This window comes from Somniosus microcephalus, chromosome 8, assembly GCF_052327205.1.
Source record: "Somniosus microcephalus isolate GS21.2 chromosome 8, FLI_Smic_1.0, whole genome shotgun sequence".
NCBI lineage: Eukaryota > Metazoa > Chordata > Chondrichthyes > Squaliformes > Somniosidae > Somniosus > Somniosus microcephalus.
This window is the reverse complement of record NC_140994.1, coordinates 125,453,986-125,474,383: the sequence shown is the minus strand read 5'-3', so window position 1 is coordinate 125,474,383 and position 20,398 is coordinate 125,453,986.

Genomic DNA, 20,398 nt, shown 5'->3' with positions numbered 1-20,398 from the left:
ACAGGCACTTGCTCCGAATATTTAAATGACCCAATCCTTGGAGTTTGGGACAGGGTCACCTGCAAGGCAAAATGTTGGCTGGAAGTCCCACTCAACTGTACTCTACCCCATCTGCAGGGTCCATGGAATTTCTAAGATACTATCTATAGGTATAGCCTGCCGCAGTACCTAAGCACACTCTCATTGGAAAAGACAAGGTCGAGAGGTGATACGATTGCTGTTTTTTCAATTCTAAAGAGACAGATAATTTAGAGCATGACAAGCTATTTCAGCTTGTCCAGAACATGGCCTGTGCTTGAAGAGGGAAACATTCAAAACTACTCTGCGGAAACAATATTTCAGTGAGCGAGTGGTCAATCTATGGAACAGGCACCCTGGGGAGATGGCGGAAGCAGTGAGTATTAATTCAGATCCAAATTAGATAGATTTCATTCAGAAAATAATATTTTGTGATATAGTAAATTAGTCATTTGAGACAATGCAAGTGGTAAGTGTAGCATGCTTGGGAGGAACAGGGGGCATTGGACCTGTGGTTCCTAAAGCTCTCCACCACTGGTGGTTCTCCTCATGTTATGTCTGGGTCTGTTGTAGACTAATTGATAGAGATTGGTTGCTGTGATTAGTCACCAACTTCATTATCGTATCTATTGACTACTGGGATGGCAGAAGGCAAACTAGATGGTCCTTGCTCCTTTTACATCTAGGAATTCCTATGTTCATATGTTCCTAGTGCATAACAGAGGCTTATAGAGCAGAAGTGCCCAGGGTTAATTTCTGATCTGTGCTTAGCTAACTGATCACAGTCAGGGCAGTAGTCGGCAGTATTGAGCTCCATGCTGTAGGAAAAATATTGAGGCTTTAGAGAAGGTACAACACAGATTGACTAGGATGCTGCCTGGTATGAGGAGAGGAAGACTTGAAAAATCTTGAAAAGTCTTTTTTTAGAACAACACAGATTATGGAGTGATATACTTTTATGACTGGGGAATAACTGGAGGTGACAGCACAAGGATGGCAGATCTATCTCAATAACAAAGGCCCTTCTCAACACGAAGATAATACCTTGAACCTCCCAATGCTGCCATAACGATTTCAGTAAGATGCTATGGCAAAGGCTGTATGTTTCTCAGAGTGTGATTTTTTTTTCTCCCAACTGCTATAAAATTATATCACCTTTTTTTTAAAAAACATAAACATTAATTGTTCTGAGCCTCGGGTTGGTATGTTTTGGAAAAATCTCTCGAACCGTTCATTTTTTTTAACCAGCAGGGGGCGGACCCATGCTGATTATTTCCTGTGATGCACTCTGGGTAGCATGATATCATGCTCTGTATTTGTGCCATAAAAAATTTTCATTCTTAAAGGGCCATTGTTCCCATATAATAAAAAAATATTTGCCAAATCTTTTATTTGTCTCGATGTGGGAAGGAAAGAACGGAACAGGTAGAACCTGAATATTTATAATTTCTTTACGTCCTTAGAGTGTCCTAAGGGGGATTCATTGGATAGTAAATCAGGAGCAAGAACCGAGGTTGATTTATTTTCCCCAAGGGATTTGGGATTTGAAAACAAGTATTTTAAAATTGAGGCATTGCCGAACCAGGAGCCAATGTAGGTCAGCGAGCACGGGGTGAACGAGACTTGGTGCGTATTAAGGTACAGGCAGCAGAGTTTTGGATGGTGTGTGCAAGGTGGGAGGCTGACCAGGAGAGCATTGAAATAGTCCAGTTTAGAGGTAAGAAAGGCATGAATAAGGGTTTCAGCAGCAGATAAGCTGAGGCAGGAACGGAGACTGGCGATGTTATGGAGGTGGAAGTGGGCGGTCTTGGTGATGGAGAGGATACGGGGTCAGAAGCTCAGGTCAGGGTCAAATAGGATGCCATGGTTGCAAACAGTCTGGTTGAGCCTCAGACATTGGTCAGGGAGAGGGATGGAGAGGGTGGCTAGGGAACGGAGTGCCCAGGGCACTGAGGTCAATTGTAGTACCACTAGTGCTGCCCCAACTGTCCCAGCACAGACCAGAAGTGGAACCTTGAACTCTGTGACCTGTATGGGTTGGTAGCACACTGCCTACTAGTACATTAGGGCAACTAACACTAACTCTCCTGTGCCATTGGCCAGGTTTAGCACAGTCATCAACAAAACTGACTTCATATAAATAGGGCCGATGTTATGAAATTGGTTGACGGTTCCAAATTTGTGCATGCATTCTTGTGATGAATGTAGTCTTGTATATTGACTATTCAGGACGTCTTTGAGCCAGTTTCTAAATGTACTGTAAACTGTTTTTCCTCTGCACTTATGTTGCATTTGGACAAGCAGCACCGTAGCAAACAGCAATGGCATCCAAACATAACCTGTCTGTGAAGCATTTTGACACAGCTCATGTGTTAGCGTGACATATTTGTACTAAACGGAAAAATTCGGCTCCCAGCAGGTAATGTATACAGTTTGAAATTCTTCATTACTAAGCTCAAGAACCTCTTTCATTAGTGTCAACTCTATATATAGTTTTCAGCAATATGATTCCAGGAATGAAGGTTTTTTTATATTGGATTTTATTTTTGCAAAATTTCTTCCTTTATCACCTGAATGTACTAACTCTTGTTGGGGGGAAGGAGGGGTGGGGATGGTTCCACAGGCCCTGATGGGTGACTGGTAGCTTGCCTGAGTCACTGTTCTTTACGCCAGTATGCACCAAAAAGGGAGCATCACTGAGGCCAGGCCCTTGACATTCAAAATGGTCGGATCTCACACTGCGACCGGTGGAATGACTGCAACTTTAGGCAGAGCGTTCCTTGTCGGTGGGCGAGTTGTGGGATGCCTTTGGTAAATCTCGAGTTTTGGTCAGCCCTGGTTTGGTATAGTGAAAACTCTGAAGCTATCAAATTTCCCAGGCCTGTGATAGATGAGCTGCTGGCAACTCTGTGGGACTTTCAAATGTTGGAAATACGCAGCAGGAATGACAGCCTCTGCAAGCAGAAAGGACAGGTTAACATTTTGGGAGTGGACACTTCATCAATTGGAAGATATGGAGGCCCTTAATAGGGCTCAACAGAACAAAACGAGGTGAGAATCGGAAGCAGCAGGAATTGACTTCTTTTACAGAAAGACAGCTAATTGGTCAGGTGGCCATTGGAAAAGCTCGAAAGAGGTGAAGTCTGGCAGATGATGTACAAAGATCATCTCAGTGAGGCAACAAAAGACCATTAAAAGAAAACAAAAGCGCGAAGATAGTTAAATAAGGCCGTGAACAGGCAATGGAAAAATGGGCCCCCAAAAAAAGGCAGAACTGCAAATGCAGGAAATGTGAAACAGAAAACATTCGAAAAAAGAAAAGACAGGGCAACATGTCTGGTATGGTCCCACCCCACCCCTCTCCCAAGGGAAATCAGATGGATATGTCTGGTCTAGCTCTCCTAAGAGGGAACCTCAGTTGAGGGAAAATGAGGACATTGTGCCCATGAGCCAGACACGTTTTTGAGTTTTACTTAGTTTTCTTACAGGTATCAGAGGGTCAGGAGACTTTCATCCCATCAATCCACATTGGATTGAAAGCTTCTTGATGCTGCTACAGGGCTATCTTTTTTTCATTGCTGTTATGGGTTCCAGTCTGGGTATGTTTGGTTGGTAGAGGTTCCAATGCATCGGGTCGTTAAGCTGACGACACTTCCCCTTTAAATATTTTAGGTGCCCCTGACAGGCCAGTTTTTTTTAATGTTCACAACTCCAAAGTGGTTATCTGATCTCTTGTGTGTGGGGATTAAATATGAATGTATTTTTCTCTCAGTCTTTTATAAATTTGCACTTATCAAGGTGAGATTTCCCGTGCTGGGATATGAAATAATGTGACTTAGCCGCAATCTCAGAACAGCAACCCTCTAATGCACCTCAAAGACATTTCCATTTCCCACACCAACCATCCTTGTGGCCTCGATGGATAACGCTGCCAATTGAGTGCCAATTAATAATGAGTTATAGGCAGTTGTATGGACTTGTGCCCATTAGGAAATAGGCTGAGAATGCCCGAGTGCATTTTACTTCGTTCTTTTTAGAGATGTCAGACAGGCGGGAGAGAGTGGAGACTTTCACTCGGCCCCTGCAGGCTATGTTCAACACTTTGTAATGCTGGTGCATTCGTTTCATTGCTATTTATGTTGCGGTGACCCGAGTTTCATCTTCATTGGCCTGCGGAATAAGCTGTAGTCCACAAAATAAAAGGCTCCTGAATGGCCCAGTGGTTGCTACACTGTGCTGTACAGATTACGAAGCTTCCTGGGTTTGATCCCTCTTCTATGCAGAGTTAGCTCATTTTAACCAGGGCAGAAGATGGGATGCTACAGTTGGCTTCCGTGCCTCTGAACTAACATGGGGCAAATTATATACGATTCCTGCTCTTGATTGCTATTCAGTGCCACCCCCGCCCCCCCCCAACCCTGACCCCCCGCTGGAAAATGCATGTGTTGGGTGTCGGATAAGGCATGGATGTGATGTCTTTCGCCAGTGAATAACCCAACACTCACTTGTCTGAAGAGTTAACCGTTGACAGTCACGTTTCCTTTAGACACGCAATTGGAGCCTGAGGAACCATATTGCCGCATGAGTCAGTACCTGGGAAAACTGGAAGAAATAAAAATATTAAATAAAAGGGTTTTAATGAATAAGTGAAAATCATCTGCTCTTCCTTCACTTAGGTCAGTATCGCAGCAGTCAGGGAATATGTGGTCTCCCAGCGGAGCCCAGCAGATTTGCACTGAGCACTCCTAATGGCAGTTAATTGGACTGTACTTTTAATACAGGCCTTGCTTTAATGCGCTGTCTGGCGCACGCCCAAAACAATGTGGCGCAGCAAGAGTCAACTGGTATATGCTTATGATGTCATCTCCTTAGGGGTGGTAACTGTCTTTCTCCAAACAACAGTGTGCTGCAAATGAATATTTATGGCAATGAATTGAAAATAAAAATACTTTGAAGAAACTGTTGGTACTTTTCAGAGAATGATCAGACAGGTACGAGATGTCCTTGCTACCCAAGAAAAGCCTCTTAATGGTGAATATTATAAAGAGAATGAGACTGAAGATCGCAACGTTAACAAGATTCTTTCAACAGTGTTCTTGAAATAAACACAATATTTCATGTGTCGTAAGCTGAGGTTTTTAAGTGGTATAAAATTCTAATGCAGTACTCAGTAGGTTAATTGCATTCCATTTTCTGATGATAAATTTACATAAAATGGCATTTTGCATTGTGCATGTTAACACTTAGACTGCCAGCAGATCCAGGCAACTTCCAGTCTCCAGGGGTCAGACATATTTTTTTGAAGTTTTCAGCTCACACACTGTGATGCTGCAACAACACCTACTCTTACAATCACAGAACTACTTAAATGTTGGGAATAGCTTTGTGACTGGAATATTAATCTAATAGTACTAAAATACATACTTTAGATGTAATATAAAATATTGAAAGGAGCAGAAACACTTCACTTCTGCTCGCACTGTCTTCGTTTTTACCTGATTCACTTCAATTCTGCTTTTATGATCAGCAGACTTTGTGTAACGTTGCACGTGGTTGGTTTAGGAATGTTTTACTGTGTTATAAAACAATGGGCTGGATATTCCGATGCTGTGTATACACCCGTGGGTATATCGGAAATGCCGTTTTCAGGCATGCCAAGCGCATGCGCTGAAAACCGGCATTTCCGATCTGTCAAGAATGCTCTTGGCAGATCAGACGCCTGCCCTGGAGAAGGGCCTCTGCGGGTGGAAAGTTCCACTTTCTGGAGAATCTCTGCCTGCAGAAAACCCTTAGAAATCTTACGCGTAAGGCCTGCTTTTACCAGCATAAGATTTGAAAAAAGTTAAAAAAAAAAAAAATTCACACATTTATCATTTAAAAATACTTTTAAAAAAAGGTAAGTTTATTTTTAGCCCCGTAAAAAACTTTAATTATTTTTTTCAAAAAATAAAACTTTTGTTTAAAATATTTTATTTAATGGCCCAGAAATTCAGGTCAGAGGCTTCCCACGGGTGCAAGCCTCCGACCTGCACTTACCTAGCGCACCGGCCGTTGAGCTGTGGGCCCCCGTGGAATTCCAATCCTGGGCCTCCTCCAACTGCCGGCGCGCAGTGCTTGCGTATCCCAGGGGCGCAGTTAGTTCGATGCGCCCCCTGGGATCACGTTGGCCATGGAGAGCCAATGGTAGCAGGGAATGCTTCATTCATAAGTTTGACAGGAAGAGCTGTCAAACCTATAAATACTATAAGCCCCAAAACATCACTAAAACTTCAAATAATTTTTTTTTTAAATCACATTTTTAAAATAACTATAAATTATATAAAATAACTATTTTAAACAATAATTTAATTTTTGAAAAAATTAATTACATTTTCTAAAGGGGCTAAAAATAAACTTACCTTTCTTTAAAGTATTTAAAAATAATAAACACGTGGAAAAAATGTTTTAGTTTTAATTAATTCACCACTTACCTTGTTAAAAGCAGGCCTTATGCCTGCTTTTTAAAAGTGTAACTCCTGGATACTTACCCTCCCGGAAAAACCTGGAAAAAAAACGTAAGTTCAGTGCGCACGTGCTGCCTCTCTGGCGCACACGTTCCACCTCTGAACCCCTTCTTTCAGGGGAACGGAAGATCCGGTTTCCCACGCATGCGCAGTGCATGCACGAAACCAGCACTTCCATTGGGCTTACGGGTGAGTACCCCGTGCGTACTCACCCATGGAGACCCGAATTTCTGGTTGTAATTTCAACTAATTTAAAAAATGTGATATAAAAAAAAAATTATTTAATGTTTTACTGTGTTTTTGGGGTGATCTCCATTCATATATTTGACAGGTCTAACTGTCAAGTGTATGAAGGGAGAGTCCCTTCTCCTATTGGCTCCCCATGGCCCACGTGATCCAAGGGACACTTGCGAACCACATGCACCTCTGAGATACGTGGGCCCTGCACATCTCGAGTTGGAGAGGCCCAGGAGCGGAAGTGTCCGGACCTCGGGAGCCCTCAGGTAAGTCTGTAGATTTTTTCCAGATCGGAGGCCTCCACACGCAGGAAGCCTCCGATTGGAACATATGGCCCATAGTGTTGTATAATAACAAGAGAAATGTTTTGATCATTTTAGCCCTTTTCTAAAAACCTATAAAGGGACAGCCCTGAGGAAAGTTGTCTTGGCTAGGGTGACGCTGTGTTTAAGGCCTGTCTCTTTAAGGCTACAAATTATCACCGGAGTAGAGCGGAAATCTGTCCTGCTTATGTATTCCCTGTGAGGAAGTGGTCTAAATAAGCATATACTGATGTCAATTAGAGGCTAATTGCTGTTGCTGATGGACGTTTGCCTGTTTAACATACTCTAAAGCATTAATGCCACCTGCCAGCTTTTCTCCTGAGACTGGGCATAAGATCTGATAGTCTCCTGTTGCCCTGGGCTTGCAACTGTTTGCAAATCCTCAACTCTTGCTGTTTAGTTGAGGTCAGCAAAAAACAGCAAGAAATGGCTTCCTTTCTTTACATCAAATTTACAGCACAGGAACAGGCCGTTCGGCCCAACTGGTCCACGCTGGTGTTTACGCTACAACGACAACAACATATATTTATATAGCGCCTTTAACATAATAAAACGTCCCAAGGCGCTTCACAGGAGTGTTATCAAAAAAAAAAAAAAAAATTGACACTGAGCCATATAAGGAGGCGTTAGGGCAGATGACCAAAAGCTTGGTAGAAGAGGTAGGTTTTAAGGATCGTCTTAAAGGAGGAAAGAGAAGTGGAGAGGCAGAGAGATTTAGGGAGGGAATTCCTGAGCTTAGGACAGGCACGGCCACCAATAGTGGAGCAATTTAAAATTGGTGATTTTCAAAAGGCCAGAAGAGGTGCAGTGCAGAGTTCTAAGGATATTATAGGGCTGGAGGACATTACAGAGGGCCAAGGCCATGGAAGGATTTGAAAACACACGAGCCTCCTCCCACACCTCTTCATCAAACCCTATATAGGCTGTTCAGTTGTGATTTGTTGCTATTTTGTAAATGATATTTGAGCTAATCAGGTGCAAGTGTGATGTACACTTTGCATCTATGATACCTTCAGGAATAAGCGTGATACTTTGAGGTATAACTGTCTATTATGATATTACGAGGTAATGTCCTATAATGTTGCTCACAGTGAGTCAGAGCTTTTATAAGAACAGGGCTGTCATGTAAAGTAGTATCATCAGGGATACTGGGAAGGGGACTCAAAATCTGGCAGCATGAGATGGGATCTCAGAGCTTAATAGTACTTTGAGCAGGGTCCTGGGATCCTGGAGCCCTGTGAGCCCTATGAAGGGCCCTCGAGTACAGGTGAAAGAATGACTTTAGAGGTGTAGTCACTTGTAAGGAAATGCACACAGCGAGGTCCCACAAACAGCAATGAGATAAATAACCACATAATCTATTTTAATGATGTTGGTTGTGGGATAAATATTGGCTAAGACACTAGGAGAACGTTCCTGTTCTTCTTTGAATAGGGCCACAGGATCTTTTACATCCACCTCTGAGGGCAGTGGGGTTCTCGGTTTGATGTCATCGCAAAGGTGACACCTCTGACACTGCAGCAGTCCCTCAATACTGCACTGGCCAACCTAGATTATGTGCTCAAGTCTCTGGAGCTTGGACCCATGATCGTCTGACTTGGGTAATGTTGTGTATGTCCCTTTAAGGGAATAACTCGTCTCAGACTGCAGTACCGGCAGTGACCATCCCTGTATAAAAGGCCCTGGCAGGCTTCTGTAGTTTCAGTTTCCAGATTGTCTCCATTCAGTAAAGACTTGTTAAACCAACTCCTGCATGCCGTGTCTCCATTAGCACATGGATTTAATACTGGCGACGAGTAAGAAACGAACTTACCTGCAACTCGGCAGCACCTCAGATGACGTTATTGAAGGTCGAAGCCAGAAAAGAAAAAAAAAAAATCCAAAGAAACTTGAGAAATGGGCGTCGACCGTGGGCAACCGCCCTCCAAATCATCGGATTGAAAACTTGCAGGGGAGACTGTCAAGAGCCAGGCTTGGTTCCCCAGTCTGTAGTTTCCCAGCTAATCGGACTGGTGGCAGGTAGTGCACTGATCCTTCCTGGGCTGCGGCGGGCTAGAGCTCGATCGGGTGGCTCTGCAACGGGGCCGGGCAGCGAGTCGGGAAGCAAAGAGAGAGCAAGAGGGTGGAGCACACAGGGCGCGGCCGGTGCTTCGCAGCCGGGCAGCGTTCGGACCTAAGAAGAGGGAGGGAAGTGTCCCAGAGGGTCCGCTCCACGACTGGAACGGTTAAAAATAAAAATACCGCGGAGAGCGGCGCTGACAGCAGCGGCAGCGGCGGAAAAGCGCGGGAGGCGCCATCTTAACTCGGCGGGGAAGAAGGAAAAGCACGGGAGGCGCCATTTTGATCCATCGGGGACGAAGGAAAAGCGCGGGAGACGCAATCTTTGATTTTCAAGATGCCAAAGACTGGCGATATCACTGCCTTCGATAATGCAATAGAAGACTGGACCACGTATGTGGAAAGAGTCGAGGTATATTGCGAGGCAAACGAAATAGCCGAGGGGAAAAAGGCATCGGCATTGCTAAATTTAATGGGCGCAAGAACGTATGGCCTATTGCGGGACCTGATTACTCCAGCCAAACCGAAGGCGAAGAGTTTTAACAAAATTGTTGCTATCCTACAGGAACACCTAAATCCTACACCGCTGCTGATAGCAGAAAGATTTAAATTCCACAGGAGAAATCAGCATAAAAATGAGAGCAATGCTGATTACCTTACGGAACTACGCAAGCTATCAAAGCACTGCCAGTTCGGAGCAGGACTGGCAGATACCTTACGGGACAAATTTGTCTGTGGACTCCTGAGTGAAGGAACCCAGAAGAGGTTACTCTCAGAGAAAGAGCTGACGCTAGATAAGGCTTTCAGCGTGGCAGTATCGTACGAAGCAGCAGCGGCAGGGGGAGCTGTGGAAATACAACAAAAGCCACAGGAATACGGCACCCACGAAATGACATGGGGATTTGCAAAATGTTATCGCTGCGGCAGAACAAACCATGACCAGAGGACTGCTGGTCCAAGGACAAAATATGCAGGCAATGCGGAAAGATGGGACACATTGCACGAGTTTGCAGGTCTGGGAAGAAGACCAATGACAATAAAAAGGCTACGAAGGAACCGTACAGGAAAGTACAAAAGATGACGGACAGTAGTTCTGAAGACCAGATGAGCGATAGTGAATCCGGGAACAAGAGACTAAGCTGTCTCAAACTTCACAACGTAATTGCAAAAGAGGATCACCGAACCATTTGGGTCACCCTCATGATAGCAGGGTCTCAAGTCAAAATGGAATTGGATACAGGATCAGCTCTAACCATCATGAATCGACGAGACTACGAGCGGCTATTCTCACACATACCCTTGAGAGAGACATCCATTGTCTTGAGGACGTATACGGGGCAAAAAGTATACCCCAGAGGAAAAATAAGGGTGCCTGTCGAATACAACGGCAAGAAAATACGGAAATTGTATCTCTACATTCTGCAAGATGGTGGACCACCGTTATTGGGACATGAATGGATCAGAAAGATAAGTTTAGACTGGCACTCCATTCAGGCACTGACGGTGGCTGGTAAAAAGGATGACGACGTCACTCCTGGACGATTGTCAACAATCTTAGCTGACGCCAAAGAGGTATTTCAACAAGAAATGGGCACTCTTAAAGGTGTAACCGCCTCGATAAAAATAGAGGAGAATGCAATTCCCAAGTTTTTCAAAGCAAGACCGGTACCATTTGCATTTGGCCCAGCTGTCGAGGCAGAGCTGGAGAATCTGGAGAATGCAGGCGTGTTATCTAAGGTAGACTGGAGCGAGTGGGCGACACCCATCATTCCTGTCATGAAGAAAACGTTAAACAATAAGTCTGAGGAGCCAAGGAAGGTTCGCATCTATGGGGACTTCAAGGTGACAGTGAAACCAGTCCTTCACACAGTACAATATCCTCTTCCAAGGATAGAAGATATCTTCGCCTCACTATCCGGAGGGAAGCGTTTTACAAAAATTGACCTAGCGCAAGCATATTTGCAGATGGAGGTTGAAGAATCCTCTAGGAAGTATCTCACGATAAACACTCACAAAGGTCTTTACCAGTATAATTGACTGGTATTCGGAGTAGCAGCAGCTCCGGCGATATGGCAAAGAGCAATGAAACAAGTCCTGCAAGGGATTCCGAGGACTCAGTGTTACTTGGACGACATCCTAGTGACAGGTGAAGATGACAGTGAACACCTTGCCAACCTAGAGCAGGTGCTCACTAGACTACGTGAACATGGGCGATGAGCCAATCACCCCAAGTGCGAGTTTTTTAAGAAACAGATATCGTATTGTGGCCATGTGATTGATGAAGAGGGGTTGCATAAGTCCCCTGACAAAATTGAAGCGGTAGTTAAGGCTCCAGCGCCTGAAAATGTGTCGCAACTGAGGTCATTCCTCGGATTGGTGAATTACTACCATAAGTTTTTGCCGAATTGTCCACAATTCTGCATCCACTGAACGCCCTACTACGAACGGGAGTAGCATGGAAATGGAGCAATGAATGTAAGCGGGCCTTTCAGAAGAGTAAGGACCCAATCACTTCAAGAGAAGTATTGGCTCACTACAACCCATCACTACCGATAAGACTGGCGTGTGATGCGTCTCCCTACGGCATTGGGGCGGTACTGTCACATAAATTCCTTGATGGTTCTGAGAGGCCGATAGCTTTTGCGTCACGCTCATTAACTTCAGCCGAGCGTAACTACGCCCAGATTGACAAAGAGGCCCTCAGCCTGGTGTGGGGGGTGAAGAAGTTCAATCGCTACCTGCACGGTCAGAAATTTACTCTACTAACTGATCATCAACCTCTCGTCTCCATTTTCAACCCTCAGAAGGGCGTACCGATAATGACGGCACAACGGCTACAGAGGTGGTCCCTTTTCCTAGGGGCACACCAATATGACATCGAGTACAAAGGAACTAAACAGCATGGGAATGCTGATGGATTGTCACGCCTACCGTTGCCGACGGTGGAAGAAGAACTGGCAGTGGATCCAGTGGAGTTATTCCACTCGACTATTGTCAAATGTCTCCCTGTGACGAATGCAAACATAGAAAAGGAAACACGAAATGACCCGACACTCTCCTGGGTCTATGATTTAAAGGTGAAGGGATGGCCAGCACATGGCGAACCACTGCTGCCATCATTCTCGCCGAGAAGAGAACAGCTGTCAGTGTGCAGAGGAACCTTGATGTGTGGATCCAGAGTAGTAATTCCACCCAAATTGAAGGATAGAGTGCTCAATGAGCTTCATGAGGGTCATCTGGGAGGGGTAAAAATGAAGAACTTAGCCAGAGCGTTTGTGTGGTGGCCGGGAATCGATAGAGAAATCGAAGAGATGACCAAGAGCTGTACAGGATGCCAGAAGGTCCAAAACGCCACACCACAAGCCCCTCTACATCCATGGGAGTGGCCCTCATCTCCATGGCAAAGGGTGCACATTGATTTTGCTGGTCCCTTTATGGACTCGATGTTTTTAATTGCGGTGGATGCACATTCAAAGTGGCCAGAGGTAATAAAAATGTCCTCAACCACCACAGAAAAAACTATCACAGTCTTACGAACCATACTCACCAGGAATGGGCTGCCTGAACAGATTTGCTCTGACAATGGACCACAGTTTGTGTCTGAAGAGTTCCGGAGGTTCTTAAAGAACAATGGTGTTAAGCATTACACATCCGCCCCATATCATCCAGCCACTAATGGATTGGCCGAGAGGTTTGTTCAAACATTCAAGAAGGCTATCAAGGCAATGTGTAATGAAGATATACCCCTACAACACAAGGTGGATAACTTCTTGTTTGCCTACCGGAATGCGACACATGCGGTTACCAACCAAACTCCAGCCATGATGTTCTTCAATCGAAGACTACGATGCCGCTTGGATTTGGTTAAGCCAAACGTCAGAAGAGATGTGGAGAACAGGCAGGTTCAGAATATGAATGAAAGGCCGACCAGGAGTTTTAACATAGGTCAACCAGTTTTGGCCCGGGGCTACCGCACAGAGAAATGGCAGCCAGGAACGATCTGTACACGGCAAGGACCTCTAATGTATACTGTGGACGTTGGAGAGAGCATTGTAAGACGTCATGCTGACCAGATTCTAGAGTCACTGGAAAACCTCAACTCCACACCACGATCTGATACACCTGGCGATGAAACCGAAGTACCAATTGCATCTACCTCAGAATCAGTGATATTGGAAGCAGACGAACCGAACAATGACATTGATCCCGACTCAACCTTGCCAGAAGAACCTGATATCCCAAAGAGGCGTTACCCAGACAGAATCAGGAAGCCTCCTCAAAGACTGAACTTATAATTGCTTAACTTCAACTAATGTATCTAGCAACCGTAATTGTAATTGTAATTAGTTATTATTTAGTTGTTAAATGAATGTTATGTACTGTTTATCTAAAAGGGGAGGAATTGTTGTGTATGTCCCTTTAAGGGAATAACTGGTCTCAGACTGCAGTACCGGCAGTGACCATCCCTGTATAAAAGGCCCTGGTAGGCTTCTGTAGTTTCAGTTTCCAGATTGTCTCCATTCAGTAAAGACTTGTTAAACCAACTCCTGCATTCCGTGTCTCCATTAACACACGGATTTAATAGGTAACAGTGCTACAACTGAGCCATGGCGCATTGTGAACATGGATTCTGGGGAGCATTGGGGCAGATCCTGGGCCATGTCATCACTGGGAAAGCGGTCCTTATCTGTGTGGATTGGGGAGGAAATTCCCAGGGTTTGGTAGCATTAGAAGTGGTCCTGTAATAAGGCAGTACTAGGAGGAGGGTTTCCCAGAGCTAGGGACATTGAGGTGGTCGTAGGGTCTGGGAGCACTGTGAGATGTTTCTGAGGAATTAATTTTAGGAGGTGGTCCTGAAGGCCAAGACAAATCATTTATAAGTTCAGTCTTTGAGGAGGCTTCCTGATCCTGACTGGATAGCACCTTTCTCGAGTATCCTGTTCTTGCGGCGGAGTTGATTCTGGCTCATTGTCATTGGTTGGTTCGTCAGCTTCCAATACCACTGCTTCTGAGGTAGACGCAATCTGTACTTCGGGTTGATTACCAGGTGCACCTGCTTGTGGTATGGGTTTGGCTTGTTCCTGTGACTCTAGAATCTGGTCAGCATGGCGTCTCACGATGCTCTCTCCAACGTCCACTGTGTACATTAGTGGTCCCTGCTGTGTGCATATCGTTCCTGGCTGCCATTTTTCTGTTCGGTAGTCGCGGGCCAAGACTGGTTGCCCTATCTTGAAGCTCTTGGTTGGTTTCTCATTTATGTGCTGGAATTGCTTATCCTCAACATCTCGTCTTATGTTTGGTTTGAGCAAATCCAGGCGACATCTTAGCCTTCGGTTGAAGAACATTATGGCTGGAGCTTGGTTGGTGACTGCATGTGTCGCATTCCGGTAAGCAAATAAGAAATTATCCACCTTGTGTTGTAGTGGTATGTCGTCATTATACATTGCCTTTATGGCCTTTTTAAAGGTCTGAACAAACCTCTCAGCCAATCCATTTGTGGCTGGATGATATGGGGCAGATGTGTAATGTTTCACCCCATTATTCCTCAGAAACCTCCGGAAATCCTCTGACACAAACTGTGGCCCATTGTCGGAGCAAATCTGTTCTGGCAAGCCATTCCTGGTGAAGATGGTCTGTAGGACTGCAATAGTTTTCTCCGTGGTGGTGGAGGACATTTTGATGACCTCTGGCCATTTCGAATGGGCGTCCACAGCGATTAGGAACGTTGAGTCCATAAATGGACCAGCAAAATCAATGTGTACCCATTGCCATGGAGATGAGGGCCACTCCCATGGATGTATCGGGGCCTGTGGTGGAGCGTTTTGGTCCTTCTGGCATCCTGTGCATCTCTTGGTCAGGTCCTCGATTTCTTTATCGATTCCCGGCCACCACACAAACGCCCTGGCTAGGCTCTTCATTTTTACCCCTCCCAGATGACTCTCATGAAGCTCATTGAGCACTCTATCTCTCAACTTGGGTGGAATTACCACTCGGGATCCACACATCAAGGTCCCCCGGCACACTGACAGCTGTTCTCTCCTTGGCGAGAATGCTGGCAACAGTGAGTCGCCATGTGCTGGCCATCCCTTCACCGTCAAATCATAGACCCGAGAGCGTGTCAGGTCATTTCGGGTTTCCTTCTCTATACTTGAGTTTGTAACAGGTAGACATTCGACTATGGTCGTATGGAATATCTCAACAGGGTCCACTGCAGGTGCTTCCTCTACCGTAGGCAACGGTAGGCGCGACAGCCCATCAGCGTTTCCATGCTGTTTCGTACCCTTGTACTCTATGTCGTACTGATGTGCCCCTAGAAAAAGTGACCATCTTTGCAGCCGTTGCGCCGTCATCACCGGAACGCTCTTCTTTGGGTTAAAAATGGAGACCAGGGGCTGATGATTAGTCAGTAGGGTGAATTTCTGCCCGTGCAGATAGTGATTGAACTTCTTCACCCCGCACACCAGGCTGAGGGCCTCCCTGTCAATCTGGGCATAGTTACGCTCGGCTGAGGTTAACGAGCGCGACGCAAAGGCTATTGGCCTCTCTGAACTGTCAAGGAATTTGTGTGACAGCACCGCTCCGATGCCGTAGGGAGACACATCACATGCTAACTGAATCGGTAGTGTTGGATTGTAGTGGGCCAATACTTCTTTTGAAGTGATTAGGCATTTACATTTCTGAAAGGCACACTTACACTCATCACTCCATTTCCATGTTACTCCAGTTTGCAGTAGGGCGTTCAGTGGGTGCAGAATTGTAAATAAATTCGGCAAGAATTATGGTAGTAGTTCACCAACCCGAGGAACGACCTCAGTTGCGACACATTTCCCGGTGCTGAAGCCTTGACTACAGGCTCAATCTTGTCCGGCGACTTATGCAACCCTTCCTCATCAATCATGTGGCCACAATACGAGATTTGTCTCCTGAAGAACTCGCATTTGGGGCGGTTGGCTCGTAGCCCATATTCCTGTAATCTCATGAGCACCTGCTCCAGGTTGGCAAGGTTTTCACTGTCATTTTCGCCCGTAACCAGGATGTCGTCCAAATAACTCTGGGTCCCTGGGATCCCTTGCAGGACTTGTTCCATTGCCTTCTGCCACATAGCCAGGGCCGTGCTACCCCAAATACCAGTCGATTGTACTGGTAAAGGCCTTTATGAGTGTTTATCATGAGGTATTTCCTAGATGCTTCTTCCACCTCCATTTGTAGATACGCTTGAGCCAGGTCAATCTTTGTAAAGCGTTTCCCTCCAGATAGTGAGGCAAAAATATCTTCTCTCTGTGGAAGTGGATATTGTACTGTGTGCAGGACTGGGTTCACAGTTACCTTGAAGTCCCCACAGATGCGAACCTTCTTCGGTTCCCCAGGCGTGCTGCTCAATGATTTCTTCATTACAGGAACGATGGGTGTGGCCCACTCACTCCAGTCCACCTTGGACAGCACACCCAAATGCTCCAGACTCTCCAGCTCTGCTTCAATGGCTGGGCGGATCGCGTAAGGTACCGGTCTGGCCTTAAAAAAATTTTGGTTTGCGTTATCTTCGATTTTTATCATTGCCGTTACTCCTTTTAGAGTCCCAAGTCCTTGTTGGAACACCTCTTTCGCGTCAGTTAGAATTTTTGACTGTCGTCCAGGTGTGATGTCATCATCCTTTTTATCAGTCACAGTTAGCGCCTGAATGGAATGCCAATCCAATTGTATTTTTCGGATCCATTCACATCCCAATAATGGAGGTCCTCCATCTGGTAGTATATATAGATACAGTTTCTGTGTTTCCTTCCCGTTGTATTCAACTGGCACCCTTATTTTCCCTCTGGGGTAGACTTTTTGCCCCGTGTATGTCTTTAATACAATGGACGTGTCCTTCAAGGGTATGTGTGAGAATAGCCGCTCATAGTCTCGTCGATTCATGGCAGTTAGGGCTGATCCTGTGTCCAATTCCATCTTTTCTGGGGACCCTGCTATCATGAGGGTGACCCAAATGGTTCGGTGATCCTCCTTTGCGATCACGTTGTGTAACTTTAGACAACTTAGTCTCCTGCTCCCGGAGTCCTTATCACTCTCCTGATCTTCTGAACTACTTTCTGTCAATTTCTTTACTTTCTTGTACTTTTCCTTAGTAGTTCTTCTAGTGTTGGTTTTCTTTCCCAACCTGCAGACTCTTGCTATGTGTCCCATTTTCCCACATTGCCTGCATACTTTGTCCTTAACCCAGCAGTCCTTCTGATCATGGGTTGTTCTGCCGCAACGATAGCACTTTTCTGCTCCATACGCCATTTCGTTAGCGCTGTATTCTTGTGGTTTCTGTTGTATTTCCGCAGCTCCCCGTGCTGCTGCTTCGTAGGATACTGCCACGCTGAAAGCCTGTTCTAGCGTCAGGTCCTTTTCCGAAAGTAGTAGTTTCTGCTTTCCTTCACTCTGGAGCCCGCAGACAAACTTATCCTGTAAGGTGTCTGCCAGCCCTGCTCTGAACTGGCAGAGCTTCGATAACTTGCGTAGTTCCGTAAGATAGTCAGCATTGCTCTCATCTTTGTGCTGGTTTCTTTTATGGAACTTGAATCTTTCTGCTATCAGCAGCGGTGTAGGGTTTAGGTGTTCCTGTAAGATATTAACAATCTCTTCAAAACTTTTCTCCATTGGTTTAGCTGGGGTAATTAAATTCCGCAATAGGCCGTATGTTCTCGCGCCCATCAAATTTAATAATACCGACGCCTTCTTTCCATCGGCCACCTCATTTGCCTTGCAGTACACTTCAATTCTTTCCACATACGTGGTCCAGTCTTCTACCTCGTTGTCAAAAGCAGTGATACTGCCACTTTTCGGCATCTTGGGTGATTTAAAATGGCGCCTCCCGCGCTTTTTCTTCTTCACCAATGGATTAAAATGGCGCCTCCCGCACTTTTCCTTCTTCCCCAATGGAATAAAATGGCGCCTCCCCCACTTTTCCTTCTTCCCCTTGCTGCCACGCTGCTCCTAACATTCTGCAGGGTAATGGCGGCGACCCGCGGCTTCGGCGCGTCTCACTTTTCCTTCTCCTTGTTTTATTTTTGCTATGCTGCCCGGTTCTTGAGCACCGACCACGCCCTGTGCGATCCACCCTCTCTCTCTCTTTTTTCCTCCCGACGACGCTGCACGGCCCCTTTGCAGAGCCGCTCGATCGAGCCCGCAGCAGTCCAGAAGGGTCAGCGCACTACCTGCTCCCAGCACGATTTGCTGGAACACCTTGACTGGGGAGCCAAGCCCAGCTCTCCACAGCCTCTCCTGCAACTCTCCGAACTCCGATGGATCCTTGGGCGGTTGCCCGCGGTCGACGCCCGTTGTTCTGACTTCGACCTCCAAGAAGCTTCTTCTCAGGGAAAGATCCCCATGAGGTGATGCAGGACTGCAGGTGAGTTCGAACCTCTTCGTCGCCAATGTAGTGTCCGAGTATAAATAACTAGCTGGAGTGCCCGGCAGTGCCGAGTCTTTTTCGAGGGCATGTTGTTGTTGGAAGAGAGAGAGAGCGACTGGGGGGGGAGAGAGAGAGCGCAACTGGGGGGAAGAGAGAGAGCGACTGGGGGGAAGACGGGGGGAGGGGGGGTAAGAGGGGGGAGGGGAGGGGGGGAGAGTGGGGAGGGAGGAGGGAGAGGGGAGGAGAGGAGGGAGGAGGGAGAGGGGGTGGGGAGAGGGGAGGCGGGAGGGGGGAGGAGGGGGGGAGGGGAGGGGGGAGGAGGGGGTAGGGGGGAGGGAGAGGTGAGGGGGAGGGGGGAGAGGGGAGGGGGGAGGGGAGTGGGGGCGAGGGGAGCGAGCGAGGGGGGGAGGGAGAGGGAGGGGATGGGGAGGGGAGGGGAGGAGGAAGGGAGGGGGAGGGGAGGGGAGGAGGAAGGGAGGGGGAGGGGTAGGGGGAGGGGAGGGAGGGGAGGGGGAGGGGAGGAGGAAGGGAGGGGGGAGGGAGGGGCGGAGGGGGGGAGAGAGAGGGAGGGAGGGGGGGAGAGAGAGGGAGGGAGGGGGAAGGAGAGAGGGAAGGAGGAAGAAACCGGGCAGCCCAGACTAAAGATGGCGCTGTTCGGGTCCACATTGAAGTTCCGCCATGATCAAAGATGGCGTCATGAGGAAATTGCCGTGCCGCCAGGATCAAATATGGCGCTGTGTTGTCGCTGCATTGAACTGCTGCCAGGATGAAAGATGGCCGGGCCCAGTTGCCGGGGTAACCCTCCTCCCCTCCCGATCTCCAGAGCCGGTTGCCGGGTTAACCCTTGAGAGTGGGCGGGACCGAGGAGAGGGGATAGGGGGCGGTGGCAGAAAGAAAAAAAAGCTGTCTGCCAGCCTTCAGGGCGGGTGCGGCCAGCCTTGAAGGTGCGTGAAGAAGCCGGCGGCCATTTTCTCATGTCGGTTGGAAGCACGGAAAAAAAAAATTTCTTAATAAAAACTGCAAAATTTCTTTACTTTTAAAAAAAGTAGCTGCAAAGTACAAAATCGGAAATCTTCTAACTTTATATGTTCTTTCCTTAAAAACTTTCGGCTTTTGTATATCTTCTAACTTTATATCTTCTTTCGTGAAAAACTTTCGGTTTTTGTATATCTTCTAACTTTATATCATCTTTCCTTAAAAAACTTTAGCCTTTTGTATATCTTCTAACTTTATATCTTCTTTCCATAAAAAACTTTCGCCTTTTGAAAACCGAAAGTTTTTTAAGGAAAGAAGATATAAAGCTAGAAGATATAAAAACGGAATTATTTATTCTCTATCTCTTCACTTACGTTGCAATAGTTGCTGCAGTCACTCCAGTGCTCGCGAAGACTAAAGTAACTTTTATTTATTCTGTTTTATTAAGCATCAGGCCCCGCCCACACATGCCATAGGATTAGTCAACCATCACATGATGGGGAGACCGAAGGGGGGGGTGAGGGGTGGGAGGAGCTTGCCACAAAACAATTGCCTCGGGTCCAGCATGGCTGGCAACAGACACCCAGGCTAAGAGGCCTACCTGCAAAAACGGGGAAAGGTAGGAAAATTAATGAGATTAGATAAAAGATTTAGAAAGTAATTAACTTTTTTTAAAAACAATTTCTGAAAGTAATTAACTTTTTTTTAAAAGAATTTCTGTTTTAAAAGGAACTTTTTTTTTTAAAGACGCAGAAAGCGGGAAAAAGAAATGAAAAGTTTGGAATCAAGATGGCGGCGACTCACCTCGTTTCAGAACGATAAGGCCCGCCCACACAGGCACCGATTGGTGGACTGTCAGGTCACCAAAGCGTACGATTGGTCAATCGTCCCGT